The sequence below is a fragment of the Loxodonta africana genome, chromosome 11 (assembly GCF_030014295.1).
Source record: "Loxodonta africana isolate mLoxAfr1 chromosome 11, mLoxAfr1.hap2, whole genome shotgun sequence".
NCBI lineage: Eukaryota > Metazoa > Chordata > Mammalia > Proboscidea > Elephantidae > Loxodonta > Loxodonta africana.
In genome coordinates this window covers 2,018,010-2,035,243 of record NC_087352.1, presented here as the reverse complement: position 1 = coordinate 2,035,243, position 17,234 = coordinate 2,018,010, and positions in this window count along the sequence as shown.

Genomic DNA, 17,234 nt, shown 5'->3' with positions numbered 1-17,234 from the left:
CACAGCCTGGATCTTATATGGTACCAGTCTTGAAAAATCCAAATTTCACAATAGCAGCGCCAAGCATGTGCCAAGTTAGGCACATATGTGGCCTCACGGGTCCTTGCAACAAGCACCTGCTAGGGTAGCAGTATCGTTCCCATTGTGCAGAAGGTGAAACTGAGGCCCAGAGAGGTCCACAGAGGATCTCAGAAGCGCTGCACACAACCAGCTGCAGCCAGCACAGCTTTCAGTCACACCGTCCTGCCCAGACAGGGAAACTGAGGCGCAGAGCAGGAGAAGAGGTGGGTCCAAGGGTCCTGGCTTGAGCTTTGTGCCGGGTTTGAGGTCTGGAGACCCTCTCCAAGTCTCCCAGGCAGGGAACTTTGTGGGCAGCAGTGACGGGCCAGGCTGGTGGAATGTCAGGGTCCTTCGGCCCCCTGGGGTGGGTGTGTCTCCTGGGGTGACTGTGGGTGTATCTGATAAGATAATTGCCTTGGTGATATCCTTCTCCTTGGGGCAGGTCGTCTGGGAAAGTCAAAGCTGTTGGGCAGCCCAAGTTCCTCCAGGTTGGCCAAGCCCAGCCTGCTACAGGAAACCCCGGGAGAGGGGGCAGCGCTCAGGCTGGGTCCACTCCCTCACTGGGGGAGCTTCATCTCCCTTAGCCTCACGTGTGAAACAGCTGTGTCGCTGCCTGCTTCCCTTCCCACTCTGCTCAAACTTCACCGTCTTTCCTGGAGTTTCCAGGAAGCTGCAAGATCTGGCCCCGGATCACCTCTCCTATCTCAGTCTCTTCTATGGTTCCACTGGCGCTGGCCTGACCACACTTTGTACAGGACAAGGTCATTCCTGCTCCAGCACTTTGCACCTGCAGCCCTTCTGCCTGGCACCCCATTCCTTAGATATATGCATGACTCTTTCTTATCTCCTTCAGGTCACTCTCAAATGTCACCTTTTCAGAGAGGCCTCCCTGTAGTACCGCACCCCCACCATACTCCCTCCCCTAACCCTGCTTTATTCACACTTTATCCCAACTTAGAAGCCCTGGTGGCACACTGGTGAAGCACTCAGCTGCTAACCAAAGGGCCTGAGGTTCAAACCCACCAGCTGCTCCGTGGGAGAAAGATGTGGCAGTCTGCTTCCGTAAAGATTGCTGTTGTAGCTGAATGACAGGGACCTTCCCCCAGAGCCAACAGAGAGAGAAAGACTTCCCCTGGAGCTGGTGCCCTGGTTTTGGATTTCTGGCCTCCTGGACTGTGAGATAGTAAATTCTCTTTGTTAAAACCATCTACTTGTGGTACTCCTGTTATAGCAACACTGGATGACTAAGATAAGGACAAATAGTCTACACAAACCATGGCTTCATCTTCCCAGAGACCAGAAGAACTAGAGATGGTGCCACTACCGACCATTCTAATCAGGGCCACAAAAGAGGGGCCCTGATAGAATGGGAGAAGAATTTGGAACAGAACCTCAAATTCATAAAAACAAAAACAGACCTACTTGACAAGTTGACTGGAGGACTTCCAGAGACTTTTATACTGAGATACTTTTCAAACCTTGAACTGAAACTAACCCCTGAGATCACCGTGTAGCTAAACAATAAATTGGCTGAAAAAATAATGACTATTGCCCTTGAGTACTGTGCTCCTTAAAAAATCACCTATATAAGACCAAATGGTCAATAATTACTTTAAAACAAAGATGAGAAGTTAAGGAGACAAGGAAGCTGTGTTAATGGAAATGAAACAACCACGACAGAAATAATGAGAACCTTCGTGCATTGTGAACAATGCAATCAATGTCACGGAACGATTTGTGTAGAAATTGTTCAATAAGAATCTAAACAACTGTGTAAACCTTCACCAAAAACACAATAAAATATTGTTTAAAAAAACAACCCAACCGTAACCTTAACCCTAAAGCTAACCCTAAATCTAAACACAAAACCCTAAGCTTAACCTAACCCTAAAACTAAACCTAACCATTAATCCTAACCTTAAATGTAATCCTACCCCAAATTCTAAACCTGAACCTAACTACAAAACTAACCCTAACCCAAATATTCTTTTAAACTTAAAGCTAACACTAAACCCAAATACTAAAACCTAAGCTTAACTCTAACACTAAACCTAAGCCTAACCATAACCTTAGCCCTAAAATTTACCCTAAACAAAACACTAACCCTAATCCTAAACACTAATCCCAACCCTAGCCCTAACCCTAACCTAAACCTAGCACAAAACAAACCCAACACACACACACACACACACACAAAAAAAAAACAGCATCCCAGCTAGGGCTGGCCCTCGGCTATACTGGTGATGAAAGTGTAAAGCTGAAACACCTGCTCCTGGGCTGGTAACGTGGTCCTGCTTGCACACCTTGAATGGGCCCAGACTCTCCCCCAGGACCCCAGACCTCCCATATCCAACCACTTGAAGGGGATACCTAGACCAACGTGACCCTTTTCTAGCCCCATAGTCTTGTCCATTCCAACTGGCAAGAGTGCCCAGGCTATGTTGGTGGCTAAATGTTTGAGATGGTACCCAAATTCTGTGTCTCTAAGGGGTCTTTGCTTGAGTAACTTATTCTTTTACAGTATGTCCAAGCTCTACTAACCTCCGCCTTGGGAGGTGGACACAGAGGCTTTTACCCCAGGGTGAGATCTGGATAAAGTGGGACATGTCCCAGTGTCTTTGGAACCCTTGAGCGCATACCAGGTGGACTGCGTCATGCCGTTTCCAGCTGATGGGCGACTCACTCTCTTCTCTTTGCCCCAGAATTAAGCAGCAAGCTGGCTTGACTCAGGGGCAAAGACTTGTCACGAGAACGTTGCAAGCTTGACGCTAACCATTTACCACAGTCGTGCAAGATTTCTCTAAGCCTGGGCCACACGGATCAAGTGGAGAGTTGGTTTTTTTTTTTAAGAACAGTTAAAGATCAGAAATTTTTTTTTTTTCAAGAAAGGGTGTGAAGGACAGACTATGAAATAGATGGTGAATGTTATGTGGGTTTTAAAGGGGGATTTGAGTAAGAGTCTCCTGAAACCTCGACTCAACACACCTTTAGGGACTCACAGGCCCTACAAGGCCTGATGGAATCAGATTCCTGGCTGTCGCCTCTTCCTCCCGTGAGCCTCTTTCACCTTTCTTGCTGTGGAATTCAACCCACCCAGGCCTTCTGTTTTTCAAAATGATCATTTTAGGACCTTGGCATGTGCCATTCCATTTGCTTGAAATGCCCTCTCCATCTCTTCCCCGTGTTCAACTGCTCCTTGTATTTTGGTTCAGCTCAGATATGTCCCTTCCTCCAGGAAGCCTTCCCAGATCACCCACCAGGCTGGGTTGGGTACCTTTCCTGGGCTCCCACAGGCCATTAGTTTCCTCATCACAGCCCTGACCACTCTAGACTGTCGCTATTTGGTGATATTTCATCTACCCCCATGGGCTACATGGGGACAGGACCCAGGATGTCTCTAGCAGGGCTGTGGGACCTGTTTTGCCTAACCCAGGGCCGACCAAGGCTAGCCTCAGGGAGTGTTTGCTGAGGGAAAGAACTCATTGTGACCGTGACTCTTGGTATGTGTTTGCTTCTCTCTGATAAGATAGTGGATTTAGCAATGCCCTTCACCTCCTGAGCAGGTCACCCCCTCTTACCAGCCCTGGGAAGATTGAAATTAGGGGCTGAGAGGACAAGGACCTTGCTGTCTCCTTTCTCTGCAAGCCAGGCATAGGAGCAGACACTGCATCCAGGGGGAGAGGTATGATCTGGCCTTAGCCTAGCTGAACTGGCAGCTAGGTGCAGCACAGTAAATTACGTAATATGGTCCTTCTAGCCATAATCTTTGTGACTCCCACATACTTAGTGTGTGGTGCTATGCAAATAAGGTGCTGTGGCCCACCAAGGGGGATTGCACAGCTTGCTAATAACGCAAATGAGGTGCATGGAACCCTCGGGGAGTGGGGGTGGGACCATGAAAATACAGTGTATGGAACCCTAACTAGAGGGTTGGACAGTTTTGCCATCCCACTAGGCTTAAAAGAGAGCTAATCACAGGACAGAGGGGGACATCCTACCACCAAGAAAGGAGAGCCGGGAGTGGAATTCCTATGCTGAGACCCTCCTATACCCAGGAGACACAGATAGAGAGCTATAACACCAAAGATGGTGAGAAGGCAAGAAGCAGTGGCAGCGACAGGGCAGCGCAGAGGCAGCAGAACCAGGGGACCGGCAGGAGATGTCGTGGTGGGCTTCTTGGCCCACGGAGCAAGAAGGCTGAGCACTTTTGGGTAGGAGGCTTCCTGGTGGAGTGTGGGGCCTCTGAGCACTTACTGGCAGGGTTAAAAGAGCTTTGTAACACTTGCCTGAGCAGGGCAGAGGCCAAGGGGCCAGAGAGGCACGCCTGGGGGCACAGCTAGGAAGAGGCTGTCGTATGGAAGAACTATATTCTGGGTGTTCCTGATCCTACATTGCAACCTGTTACTTCCTAATAAACCTCATAATTATAATATTGTGAATTCTGTGTGGCCATTGCAACAAATTATCAAACCCAGCAGAAAAGCAGAGAGTGCCAAGGGAGGGATGGCTGGTGTCAGAATTGGTAAAAAGGTTGGATAGAGTGTGGAAGCATGTCTGATCTCCACCTCACAGGACTCGGCCTTGGGCTGTTGATCTTGATTCCCTTTCCCTCTGGTGAAGTTAGAGGTCAGGCTCCACCACACCATTTTTACATCAGGTCTTCTGTGTTCCATTCTTCCCCTACCTTAGTCCAAATAGGGAAAGGTCAGCCACCCTGGGTCTGGGTGTACAGCCCTCTGTGTCCTTAGGAAATTGCCTGACGGTCCTTGTCCTGGGGTCTTAAAACCATATCCAGATTCCAACTATCTCTTCCTTCTCCTCTGTCCCACCCTGGTCCAGCCTCCATCCTTTCCTGCCTGGAACATCAGAGCAGCCTCCTCCTGGTCTCCCTGCTCCCGACCCTGCCCATACTGTCTGTTCCCCACTTGCAGGCGGAGGGAGCCTGTGAACAACTGATCAGACCAGGGCCCTTCTGGCTCAGAACCCTCCAGTGGTTCCACCTCACCTTGGGTAAAAGCAGTATCCTCACCTTGACCTCCAAGACCCTAGTGATCTTGCTCTGTCGCCTCCCTCATCTCACTTCCTCCCAGTCTCCTCCTTGCTTGCTGGATTCCAGCTACTCCTACCTCCTTGAGGCTCCTCAGACACAGCAAACAGGCCTTTGCATTTGCTGTTTCTCCTTCTGGGAAGCTCTTCCCCCAGATATCCACGTGGCTCCCTCCATTCCTCCTTCCATCCGGTTTTCACTCAAATCTTGTCTTTCCAGTGAGGCTTCCTTGAGCAGCCTGATTAAAATTTTAGCCGGCTGTCGGCACAGTAGTTAAGAGCTTACGCTGCTAACCAAAAGGTCAGCAGTTGGAATCCACCAACAGCTCCTTGGAAATCCTATGAGAAAGTTCTACTCTATTCTATAGGGTCGCTATGAGTTGGAATCCCCTCGACAGCAGTGGGTATAGTCACCCCCCCAGCCCTCTCCACTCTGTTACCCTCTTCACTTTTTCCCCAACACCTTCTAACATACTACACCATTTTTCTTATTTACTGGGTTTCTTGTGTGTTTTCTGAATCCCCCGATAGAAGGTAGTTCCACAAGGGCAGGGATTTTTCCTGTTATTAAAAAAAAGAAAACAGCGTATCCCTAGTGGCTAGAACAATGTGTGGTAGGGGCTCAACAAACATTTGTTGAATGAACCAATCTCAGTGTCCCTGGACGCTCAACAACATGCAGCTGCCCTCACAGCCACAAATACTGACGTGATCACATGATCCTGCCCTGGCTGATGTTTCTTGTACAGCAAAGACACACAACGGCAACAGAAAACAGAGGGACAGACACACAGACAATGACAGAAACCTATGATAACAGCCGACATGCGGCGAGAACTTACCGCACTCAGCCCTGCCATGAGTGCTTTATAATTTGCTTACATTGGCAAAGACCCTATTTCCAAATAAGGTCACCTTCATAGGTACTGCAGGCTAGGACTCCCACGTATCTTTTGGGGGGACACAATCCAACCCACGGCAAACACCAATTAGCCTTGTTTGTTCTTGAATTTGCTACAAATGGTATCATTATAATATGTACTATTTTGTGTCTGGCTCCTTTCGCTCATCATGTTAACCGTGACATCGGGGGTGGATTAACCAGTAAACAAGGTACGCACCACTTTACAGTAAGCAAGGTAGCAGACCTACTCATCTGCAGTGAACAATTTCACACGGGTTTCACCATCTGCTCTTGGACGTGGCGAAAAGCAGGTGAAATGGGTTTCACCACATCTTTGATATCGTTGATGTGATGAAAAACAGGTGAACTTGTTCACTACAGATTAATAAGTACACACAAGTAAACCGTGCGTACCTTGTTTATGGGGTAATCCGTCCCTATGTGAGATTTGTTTATTTTCTTATATGTGTCAGCAATTCATTTTTCATTGCTGCATAATATTCCATTGACTGAATATATTCAAACTTACTTATCCATTTGTCTATTGAAGGACATTTGGGTCGTTTACAGCTTTTTTTTACTTTTATGAATCCAACTGCTATGAACATTCTTATGTAAGTCTTTCTGTGGACACGTGTATGTATAGTCATTTCTCTTGGTCATATATGTGGAATGTAATTACTGGGTCATAGAAGAGACACATGTTCAACTTCAGTAGAACTTGTCAGACAGTATCCCAAGTGGTTGTTCTATGTTGCATTCCTGCAAGTCTCTGCTCAGGTATCTTGCCCACTCCTAATTGAGTTGCTTATTATTGATTCGAAGAGGTTTTAAAAATATATTCCAGATATCAGTCCTTTATCAGATATCAGTATTGGTAGTATTTTTTTCTGGCCTGTGGTTGATTTGCCTTTCCATCTTACTAATGATGCCTTTTGGTAAGCTGGTTTTGATTTTGATGAAGTAAAATTTATTTATTATGGAGCGTGTGTCCTGCTTAATCTTTGCCTACCCCAAGGTCATGAAAATATTCTCCAGTGTTTTCTTATAGAAGCTTTCATGGTTTTGGCTTACACTAATATAAATTAATTTTTGTATATGGTGTGAGGCAAGGAGTCAAAGTTTATTTTGTCTTCACATATGTATCCAGCCATTCTAGCACCACTTATTGAAAATAACTTCTTTCCCCCCTCCTTGAAATGCATCAATGCCTTTGCTGAAGATCAATCAACGTTGTATTTGTGGGACTATTTCTGTGCTCTGTATTTTCCTCTACTGTTCTATTCACCGGCCCTTATGCCAGTACCACACTGTCCTCATTACTAGATTTCTAGTACTCCTTGAACATATCGGACGCCTGGTGGCACGGTGGTTAAGAGTTTGGCTGCTAACCAAAAACTTGGCAGTTTGAACATGTTAGACTACTCTGATTTTGTTTCTCAGGATTGTTTTGTCTACTTAGGTCTTTTGCATTTCCCAGATAAAATTTAGAATCAGCATACCAAGCCTGCTAGTATTTTAATTGGGATTGCATTGAACCCAAAGACCAATTTTGGGGAAAAAAAAAAATCTCAACAATGTTGAGTGCGTCAGCCTGTGGGTATTGTATATCTTTCCATTTATTTAGGTCTTTTTTTTTTTTTTCAGCACTGATTTGTAGCGTTCAGTATAGAGGTCTTGTACAATTTCTGTTATTTCTAGGTATCTGATTTTTTTAATGGTATTATAATGCTATTTAAATTTTTTTATTTTCCAAATATTTTTTGCTAATGTATAGAAATAAAACTGAATTATATGTATTGGTTTACAACCAATCACCTTGCTAAAGTCCCATAATAACATAGATTCCTTTGGAGTTCCACCATACACACCAATACCCACCAAATCAAACCCATTGCCATTGAGTTGATTCCAACGAGCAGCTGGTGGAGTTGAACTGCCAACCTTCTGGTTAGCAGCAGAGTGCTTAACCACGGCACCACCAGGGCTCCATACAATATCATCTGCAAATAAAGACTGTTATACTTCTTCCTTTTCTATACTTACGCCTTTTTTTTTTTTTCTTGCTTCTTCCACTGCCTAGGGCCTTCTGTACAATGTTGAATAGAAGTTGTGAAAACGAGTGTCCTTTCTTTGTTCCCAGTCTTAAGGAGGGACCACTTAATATTTCATCATTAAGTAAGATGTTTGCTATAGGCGTTTCATACCTGCCCAGCCTCACACTGAAGTGGTACCCACCCATCTATTCCTAGTTTCCTGACAGTTTATCATGAACAGGTGTTGGATTATTAAAGAACTCTTCTGCGTCTATCAAGACAATCAGATTTTTTAGAACTTAATTTATTATTATGGCCAATTACTTTGATATTTTGAGTGTTATACCAACCTGGCATCCCTTTAATAATCCCAATTTTGTCACAATATAAGTCAGAATCGACTCCACAGCAACAAGTTTTGGTCACAACAAGTTCTCTCTAACATTTGGTTTAGGATTATTTTTTTATTTCAGGGACATCGATTTGCAATTTTCTTTTCTTAAAATGGCCTTATCAGGTTTTGGTATTAGGGTAATCTGACCTCGTCATGGAACCCTGGTGGCATACGCACTGGTTAAGAACTTAGCTGCTAACCAGAAGGTCAGCAGTTCGAATCCACCAGCTGCTGTTTGGAAACCCTGTGGGGGCAGTTCTACTCTGCCCTGTAGAATCACTATGAGTCGAAATCAACTGGACGGCAATGGGTTTGGTTTGGTTCGGTCTTTGGGTGCTACATTTATTCTTGTGCCAGTTTCAGTAGGTTGTGTTTTTCAAGGAATTTATTTCATTTAAGTTGTCAGGTTTATTGGCAAAAAAAAAGTTGTTCATGATATCCTCCTAATATCGTATGGATATCTACAGGTCTGTAGTGATCTCCCTTTTTAATTCCTGATGTTGGTAGTGTGTGTTTTCTCATTGTTTCTCTTGATCATTCTTGGTAGGGAGTTAGCAGTTTTGTTAATCTTTTCAGACAGCCCTCTAACCTCCTCCCTGGCCTCATATGAATTCCTCCCCTTCTCCAACACCACCTCCCTGTGGCCCTACAATTCTCTCTTGGTCATCAGCTAACTTCCTGCCTAGTGTCCACTGACCTTCGCGGTCCTCTCCTGTAACCCCCTCCCTGTCCCCCTCTAGCCTTTCCTTGTCCCCTTTCAACTCCCCCGCTCTTCCACAAACCCAGTTAATGCCAGCAGGACCTCCTCTGCTCCCGGGGCCCTGAGGTTGCCCTGGTGATTTGTGTCACAGGGCGTGGCCTCTCCATCTATTAGTCACCTCTTCATTATGATTGGCTGCTCCTACGGGGCGGGGGGGAAGGGGGTGTCACAAGCTTTTAGGCTCAGCTCCTGGTTGGTTCATGGAACTAAAGAGGCGTTACTCAGGCTCTTTCCCCTCCTCCTATCCTCTGCCTACCTTGTTGATAGAATCAATGAATAAAGAGTTGGGGTTTCAGTTACTTGCCTTTTTTGTTCCCAGTTTGAACTCCTGATTGCGTCAATGGATGAAATGAGCGGGTCTCAACTAAACCAAAAAACCAAAGCAAACCCGTTGTGGTCAAGTCAATTTCAACTCACAGCGACCCTATAGGACAGAGCAGAACTGCCTCATAGGGTTCCCAAGGAGCAGCTGGTGGATTCGAACTACAGACCTTTTGGTTAGCAGCCGAGCTCTTAACCAACAGGGCTGCGGGTCTCAAGTGCTGACTAATAAATGCTGGACTGATTCTTTGATTGGTTCCCTAAGTGCGGAGGCTGGATATAATTTTTTTTTTCCATATGAAAGTGTTAGGTGCCTATAGTGCCCCAGGCAGTGCTCTACTCTTGAGGAGCAAGTAAAGACCAAAATAGGCAAGGCCAGGGTTCTCTGGGAGTTCACAGTCCAGGAGGGAGATGAAGGTTAAAAACCCAAATAAATAAACCAAATGATTTCAGAAAAGGCTATGGGGAATACCTATAAAATGGAGGGACAGAGGCCCAAGATGAAGACATGAAAGTGGAATGGGCGGAAAGTCCCCGCTGCAGAAGGGACGTCTAAGCTGAGACCTGAAGGATGAGAAGCCAAGCCAGAAGGCCTGGGGGACAGTCCTGAGATGGGAAGGAGGTTGCTGTGTCCCGGGAACAGAATCAAAGGTATCGTGCCTGGAGTGTAGGAAGGCAAGAGGAGGGGGCAAAGGAGGGCAGGATCAGCCCGGCAGAGCCTGGGAAACCGGATGAGGGATTTGGGTTTTGTCATGTCTCCCAAAAATATGTATGTCAATTTGGCGGCCATGATTCCCAGTATTGTGTGATCGTTTACCATTTTGTCATCTGATGTGATTTTCCTGTGTGTTGTAAATCCTATATCTATGATGTTAATAAACTGGGATTAATGGCAGTTATGTTAGTGAGGCAGGACTCAATCTACAAGATTAGATTGTGTCTTAAGACAATCTCTTTTGCGATATAATAGAGAGAAGCGAGCAGAGAGACATGATGACCTCACACCACCCAGAAGCACTCGGAGCATAGCATGTCCTTTGGACCAGGGGTCCCTGCACTGAGAAGCTCCTCAATCAGTGGAATATTGATGACAAGGAACTTCCTCCAGAGACAGCAGACAAAGCCTGAAGCTGGCACCCTGAATTTGGACTTCTAACCTCCTAGACTGTGAGAGAAAAATTTCTGTTAAAGCCATCCACTTGAGGTATTTCTGTTATAGCTGCACTAGATAACCAAGACAGCTTTAATCTCAAGAGCTTCAGGGATCCTTTGGAGGGTTTAAACCAGGGAGGGACGTGATCTGACTTAGATTGTGGAGAAGCTCTGGTTACCATGAGGAGAATGGAGAGTGGGAGGCTTCTGCTTTGCCTGGAGGCAGAGCCTGGAGGGTCAATGCTTCGAGAAAATGGGGTACGGCCTGACACCTGGGTCCCTTGGCCACGGGGGTATCTGAGTATGGAAGGGGGATCGTCTGTCACAGAGAAGGCCCAGGAAACATCATCCAGGGAACAAGCAGTGTGGGATCTGCGTATGTCTGTATCTGGGTGTGCTTCCCTCTCCTAAGCTGCTGCACTCAGCAATGCCCTTCACAATTTTGGGCGGTCACCCACTCAGTCCCTGAAAGCATGGAAGTTGAGTATTGGGAGGTGAGTAGGGGTGGTGTCAGGAATCATGCTGCCCAGCACTTCTCCCCATCTTTCCCCAGAGAAATCACCTACTTGGCCATTAAGAGTGAAAACCCCTTCCTTGGTTGAGGGTTCCTTGGTTGATATATTCCTCGCCGGGTGGATCCCTGAGCTGATGTCTATATGTCTCTTGAATAGTGAGTTATATTCCAGGGAGACTGTCCACTCCCAGTGTACCTTCTTTCTAAGGGTTTAATGTGCCAACCGAGATCAGACCCTTTGCTTGGTGGAGTGTCAGCAAGTGAGAGTGAACTGCAGGGGCTCTGTGCTGCCTGAGACTCCCTCCAGGGGCTTGCCCAACTCCTGAAATGTCCTTTGATTACACAGTCTAGAGTCTGCTTAGTCCATAAAACTAGACACAAGGGCAGGGCCAGGAAAATGGCTGTCATGGATTCACTGTCACCCAAATATGTGTATCAACTTGGCTAGGCCATGATTCCCAGTATTGTGCCGTTGTCCACCACTTTGTGGTCTGATGTGATTATCCCATGTGTTGTAAATCCTACCTTCAGGATGTTAATAAGGCAGGATAAGAGGCAGTTATATTAATAAGGCAGGACTCAACCTACAGGATTAGGTTGTATCTTGAGCCAATCTCTTCTGAAATATGAAAGAGAGAAGCAAGCAGAGAGGAGAGGGACCTCATGCCACCAAGAAAGAAGTGCCAGATGCAGAGCAGGTACTTTGGACACAGGGTCCCTGTGCTGAGAAGCTCCTAGACCAGGGGAAGAGTGACGACAAGGACCTTCCCCCAGAACAGAGAAAGAAAGCCTTCCCTGGGACCTGGTGCCCTGAATTCAGACTTTTTGCATCCTAGACTGTGAGAGAATAAATTTTTGTTTTTTAAAGCCATCCACTTGTGGTATTTCTGTTATAGCAGCACTAGATAACTAAGACAGTGGCTAAGAACAGAGCTGGAGCCTAGTATATGTGTCTGGAGCTCACCTGTTCTGTACTTCTTGTACTGTGTCCAATGCGATAGACACTAACCACATATAGAAAATTAATTATACTTAAAGATAATTGAATTATTCACTAGCGGCAGCCACATTTTAAGCGCTCAATAGCTGCATGTGGCTATCATATTGGACAGAGTGGATTAGAGAAATATTCCTATCATTGGATAAAGTTCTGTTAGACAACACTGACCTAGAACTATCTCGTTTATTTACATTTTACTCTTTATTTTCTGTGTCCTCTCAATACAGTGTAAGTTTTATGAAGACAGATACCTCCTCTGTCTGCATCAGCACTGAATCACCATGTCCTAAAACAGCTCCTGACACACTAAAAACCCCATTGCCGTCAAGTTGATTCTGACTCATAGCAACCCTATAGGACAAAGTAGAACTGCTCCATAGGATTTCCAAGGAGTGGCTGGTGGATTTGAACTGCCGACCTTTTGATTAGCAGCTGAACTCTTACCCACCTTGCCACCACAGTTCCTAAAGTGGTTGCCCAATAAATGTGCATTGAATACGTGAAGGAGCCCCGTGGTACTTAGCAAAGTGGACATCCGGGGCATGCGAACATGTGTGTACATACAGCAGATAAATCAGAAGGCAGAAACTTCCTCATAAAATTTATTGCTCTTAAAAATGCTGATGGAGAGGTCCTTCCTCCAGCACAGGGAGGTTTCTGATGTCATGTCCAAGTTCCAAGGCTCCAAGGGAACCCAGGAGGTGCAGCTCATGACTGTCTGTGGGAGTGGGCCTCCAGAATGACCTCACATATCCTGTTTCAAGAGTTTGATTACAATGGAGCAAACGATCACAGTGATGCTCACCAGGATGCTTGAGACACTGAAACCAAAGGCCAGTCTGGAATATATCTGTGCTTTTTCCTGATTCCCAAGGACGTTAGCTTTCCGGGTCTGTGGGGAGAGGGCAGGCTGATGGGAGTGTCTCCAGTAGAGGAGGAATTTGAGGGTGAGGATCTCTGGGGAGAGGTTAGGGGAGCATGATCAGGAATGGTGGTGTGAGGGAGGTAAGGACAGGGTCCAATCCCCTGGAGAAAAAAGGAAGCGACAAGGGGGCAGGATGAGGGAGTAGACCTGGGCAGAACAAAGAAGAAGGACAAGCAAAGACAGGGCTCCTGAAGGGGAGCAAGGGCAGCTAGTTGGTGAAGAGGGAGGGGCAGACGCCCAGGACCAAGAAGAGACCCCAGGGAAGGAGCAGGGAGGAGGGACAGGAAAGAGGGGGCAGAGCTAGGGACAACAGTGTTTGGTGGCAGCTGGACGGTGCCCACCTTGAGGGAGAATATGAGGGCTGGGATTGCCAGCGGGATGAAGAAGAGCAAGGATGCGATGGAGAGAAACAAGTAGTCTCTTTGTGGTGGATGCAAAGGCATCAGGATGACCGGCCGCATTGCAGTGAGTGGCTGCATCTGACGGACTGTCTGCATTGGGATCACCTTGAACTCTCGGCCCCTGAGGTCAGCCACAGTAGCCATAGACCCTGGCCTGAGATGGTGACCCTGGGAATCTGCAGATGGGAGGAATGGGGCCAGGAGAGGGGACATCTGAGTTCCCAAGAAATGGGGGCCAGCTGAACCAACTCCTACGGCTATAAGGTCACTGAAAACTGAAACCGCCCCACCATGGGACAGCCTGGCTCCCAAGCCAGGGAAAACAGGGAACCCACGACGCGTCCCCGTTCCATAGACCTTTGCTGGCCCTATAACACACTCAACCCTCCTGTGTCCTCTCATAACCCCTCCCGCCTCCCCCCGTGGTCCCCTTCTTGTCTCCCTCAAACTGTTTCACTTTCTTCATCTAAATTCTCCCCTCAACCACCACCACACACACAAACTCCCCCATTCGCTCCTGATAACCCCTCACAAACCTAGTTAAGGCCTCTAGGACTTCCTTCGATCCTCAATGCCTGAGGCTGCTCTGGCAATTGGAGCTGGGGACGAAGGCGTGGCCTCTCTATTGGCCACCCCCTCATTATGATTGGCTGCTCAGGAGCGTCTCAAGGGTTTAGACCTGGCTTATGATTGGTTCAATGTATGGAAGGGGCTTAACCCCGCTCCTCCCCTTTCTGCTTGCCCTCTTGATTGAGTCAATGAATAAGGGTTACAATTATTTGCCACCCCTCCCCCTTTTTTGTTCCCAGTTTGAATTCGTGACTGGTTCGACGTCTGGGGTCCTGTTGGCGCAGCGGTTAAGCGTTTGGCCGCTAACCAAAAGGTCGCCAGTTCAAATCCCCCAGGTGCTCTTTGGAAACCCTATGAGGCGGTTCTACTCTATCCTACAACGTCGCTGTGAGTTGGAATCGACTCAACGGCAACGGGTTTTTGTTTTTTTTTTTTTGTCATTGTTTTTGTTTTCCAATGTATAGTGACAGGTATATTCCAGAATGAATTTGAGTGCAAAGGGGAGGTTCATTCCTAAAACGCTACGGTGCATTTCCATTTTGTAACACATTGGGTCGCCATGAGCCGGGATGACTAACGGCAATGGATTTTTTTTGTTTTTTTTTTTTTTTGGAGGCTACTGTACATTAGGCTTTATGCTGGCACTGAGGGCCACTGGGTGACTAAGGCAGACAAAACCAAGGCTCTCCTTGAGTTCAAAGCCCATGGGAGAGTAGAGGATAAACACAGAAATTAATCAAATGATTTAAATGAGGATTCTTAGTCATCTAGTGCTGCTGTAACAGAAATACCACAAGTGGACGGCTTTAACAAATAGAAATTTATTCTCTCACAGCCTAGACGGCTAGAAGTCTGAATTTAGGGTGCCGGCTCCAGGGGAAGGCTTTCTCTCTGTTTTGGCTCTGGGGGAAGGTCCTTGTCATCAATCTTCCCCTGGTCTAGGAGATTTTCAGAGCAGGGACCCCAGGTCCAAAGGACACACATTCCTGGCTCTTCTTGCTTGGTGGTAATAATGCCCCCCGTCTCTCTGCTCGTTTCTCTCTTTCATATTTCAAAAGAGAGTAACTCAAGATACAACCTAATTTTGTAGGTTGAGTCTTGCCTCATTAACACAACTGTCTCTAATCCTGCTTTACTAACTGCTGGGGGCAGTGGGTGCAGAGGGGCCGCCCTGGGAGCCAGGCTGCAAGGGCGGCCCCTCTGCACCCACTGCCCCCAGCAACTAACATCATAGACATAGGATTTACAACACGTCAGAATATCATATCAGATCACAAAAGGGTGGACAATAACACGTACTAGGAATCACGGCCTAGCCAAGTTGACATGCATTTGGGGGGGACACAATTCAACCCATAACAAGGACCAAGGGCTATCAAGGAAATAACTTAAATGCGGAGGGAGAGGGGCAGAGGAGGGCCACATGGGGCTGAGAGCGTGCGGTCAGAAAGGTCTCTCTGAGAAGTGAACATTTGAGCTGAGACCTGAAGGTTGATAGGACCCAGCCACAAGAAGATCTGGGGAAAAGAGTTCCAGGCAGCGCATAGGCCTTGAGGTAGAAGGAAAACAGTTGAGAACAGAAGTATAAACAAGAGCAGTGTAGCTGGACTCAGTAATGGACCTAGACGCATAAGCAGCACATACCACAACACATATGCGAACACACACACTCTGAAAGCCAGCAAGTCCCCTTTGAATGTTTTCATCTTGAATGCTTTCAATATTTCCTTTGTTTTGACAGTCCTGTGTATGGTGGGGAAGGGAGCCAAAGCAAGCAAGTGAGGTGTCTGTGCTCACCTCCTTGAAGAATTAGGTTTGCTATCTGAAGGATCCCTGCTGGAGGTTCCTTGGCTGGAACATTCTTTGGCCGAGAGTTTCCATTGGCTTTGCCAGGCCATGGCAGAGAGGTTAAAGTTCCAAGGTCCCTGGAAGAGATTCACTGTCATCTCCAGGCTTTACCTTTGGGAGGTTTGTTGGGTTCTGCAGGTAGAGGCTCCTCAGCTAAGTCCTGTGTTGGATTTGATGTCCACCTCTTTCCTAGATGCCAAGACATCAGAGTTCTAAGCTGGAATGCTCTGAGCCCAAGAATGGGCACTCCTACTTCTCCACATTTGTACCTGGAAACTAGGAAAATTTTTGTGGCCTAAACAGTTACTATGGTGAAGCAAAGCTCCCCCTGCAAACCTTGTAATTGTCTCTAAACTCTAATACCCAAATTCCTTGAAATCATGTCTCTCCTCTGTGCTTCCCATCATTCCAGACAAATCCCACTCCTTCCTTGAGTTTTAACTCCTAATTGGTTCCTTAGCTTTTTTTTTTTTTTTTGGCTTGTCTCCTGCCACATTTCCCATTGACAATTGATTGCGTGTTCGTGGGTCCCCGAACATGCCTCTCCTCTCTGACCTGCACCAAGACACTTGAGAACCAAGGGTTGTGGCCTTCAGAGCCTGGCAGAGAGAGGACAGGGAGCTGTGAGAGACCCATGGCCAAAACCAAGAGAGTTTCAAGAAACAGAGAAACAGAAAAGGGAGCAAAAGGAACAATGGAAAACGTTAACAAAAGAGAATTTCACCTAACCCAAAGACAGCCTCGAGTCTTCAAATCAAATTGAAAGGGCTTACAGGAAGGACCAATCCCTGAAGAAGGACATCATGTTTGGTAGAGAAGAGAGTCAGTGAAAAAGAAGACCCTAAATGAGATGGATTGACACAGCAGTTGCAACAATGGGCTCAAACATACCTACTTCTGTGAGGAAGGTGCAGGACCAGGTAACATTTCATTCTGTTATACATAGGGCCACTATGAGTTGGAGCCAACTTGACAGCACCTAACAACAACACTACAAATATTTACAGGCATGCACGTACAAATCTAGACATACTGTTGTCAAAATCATGAATTTCAAGGATAGGGAAAATTTTTTATAAGTTTGTGAATTGAATGAATGAAGTTGTTTATAATGGAGAAAGAATCAAATAAGCCACAGGTTATTAAGAGAAAATAACAAGGAATTTAATGTCACAGTAGACATTTCCAATTATCAAAGAGTGGAAAAAAAGAATGAATACAAGCTGAGCATACTACAGAAAAGGAAAACAACACTTTATACATAAACCAAAATGGAACAAAAATAAATCAGTTACCACACTGA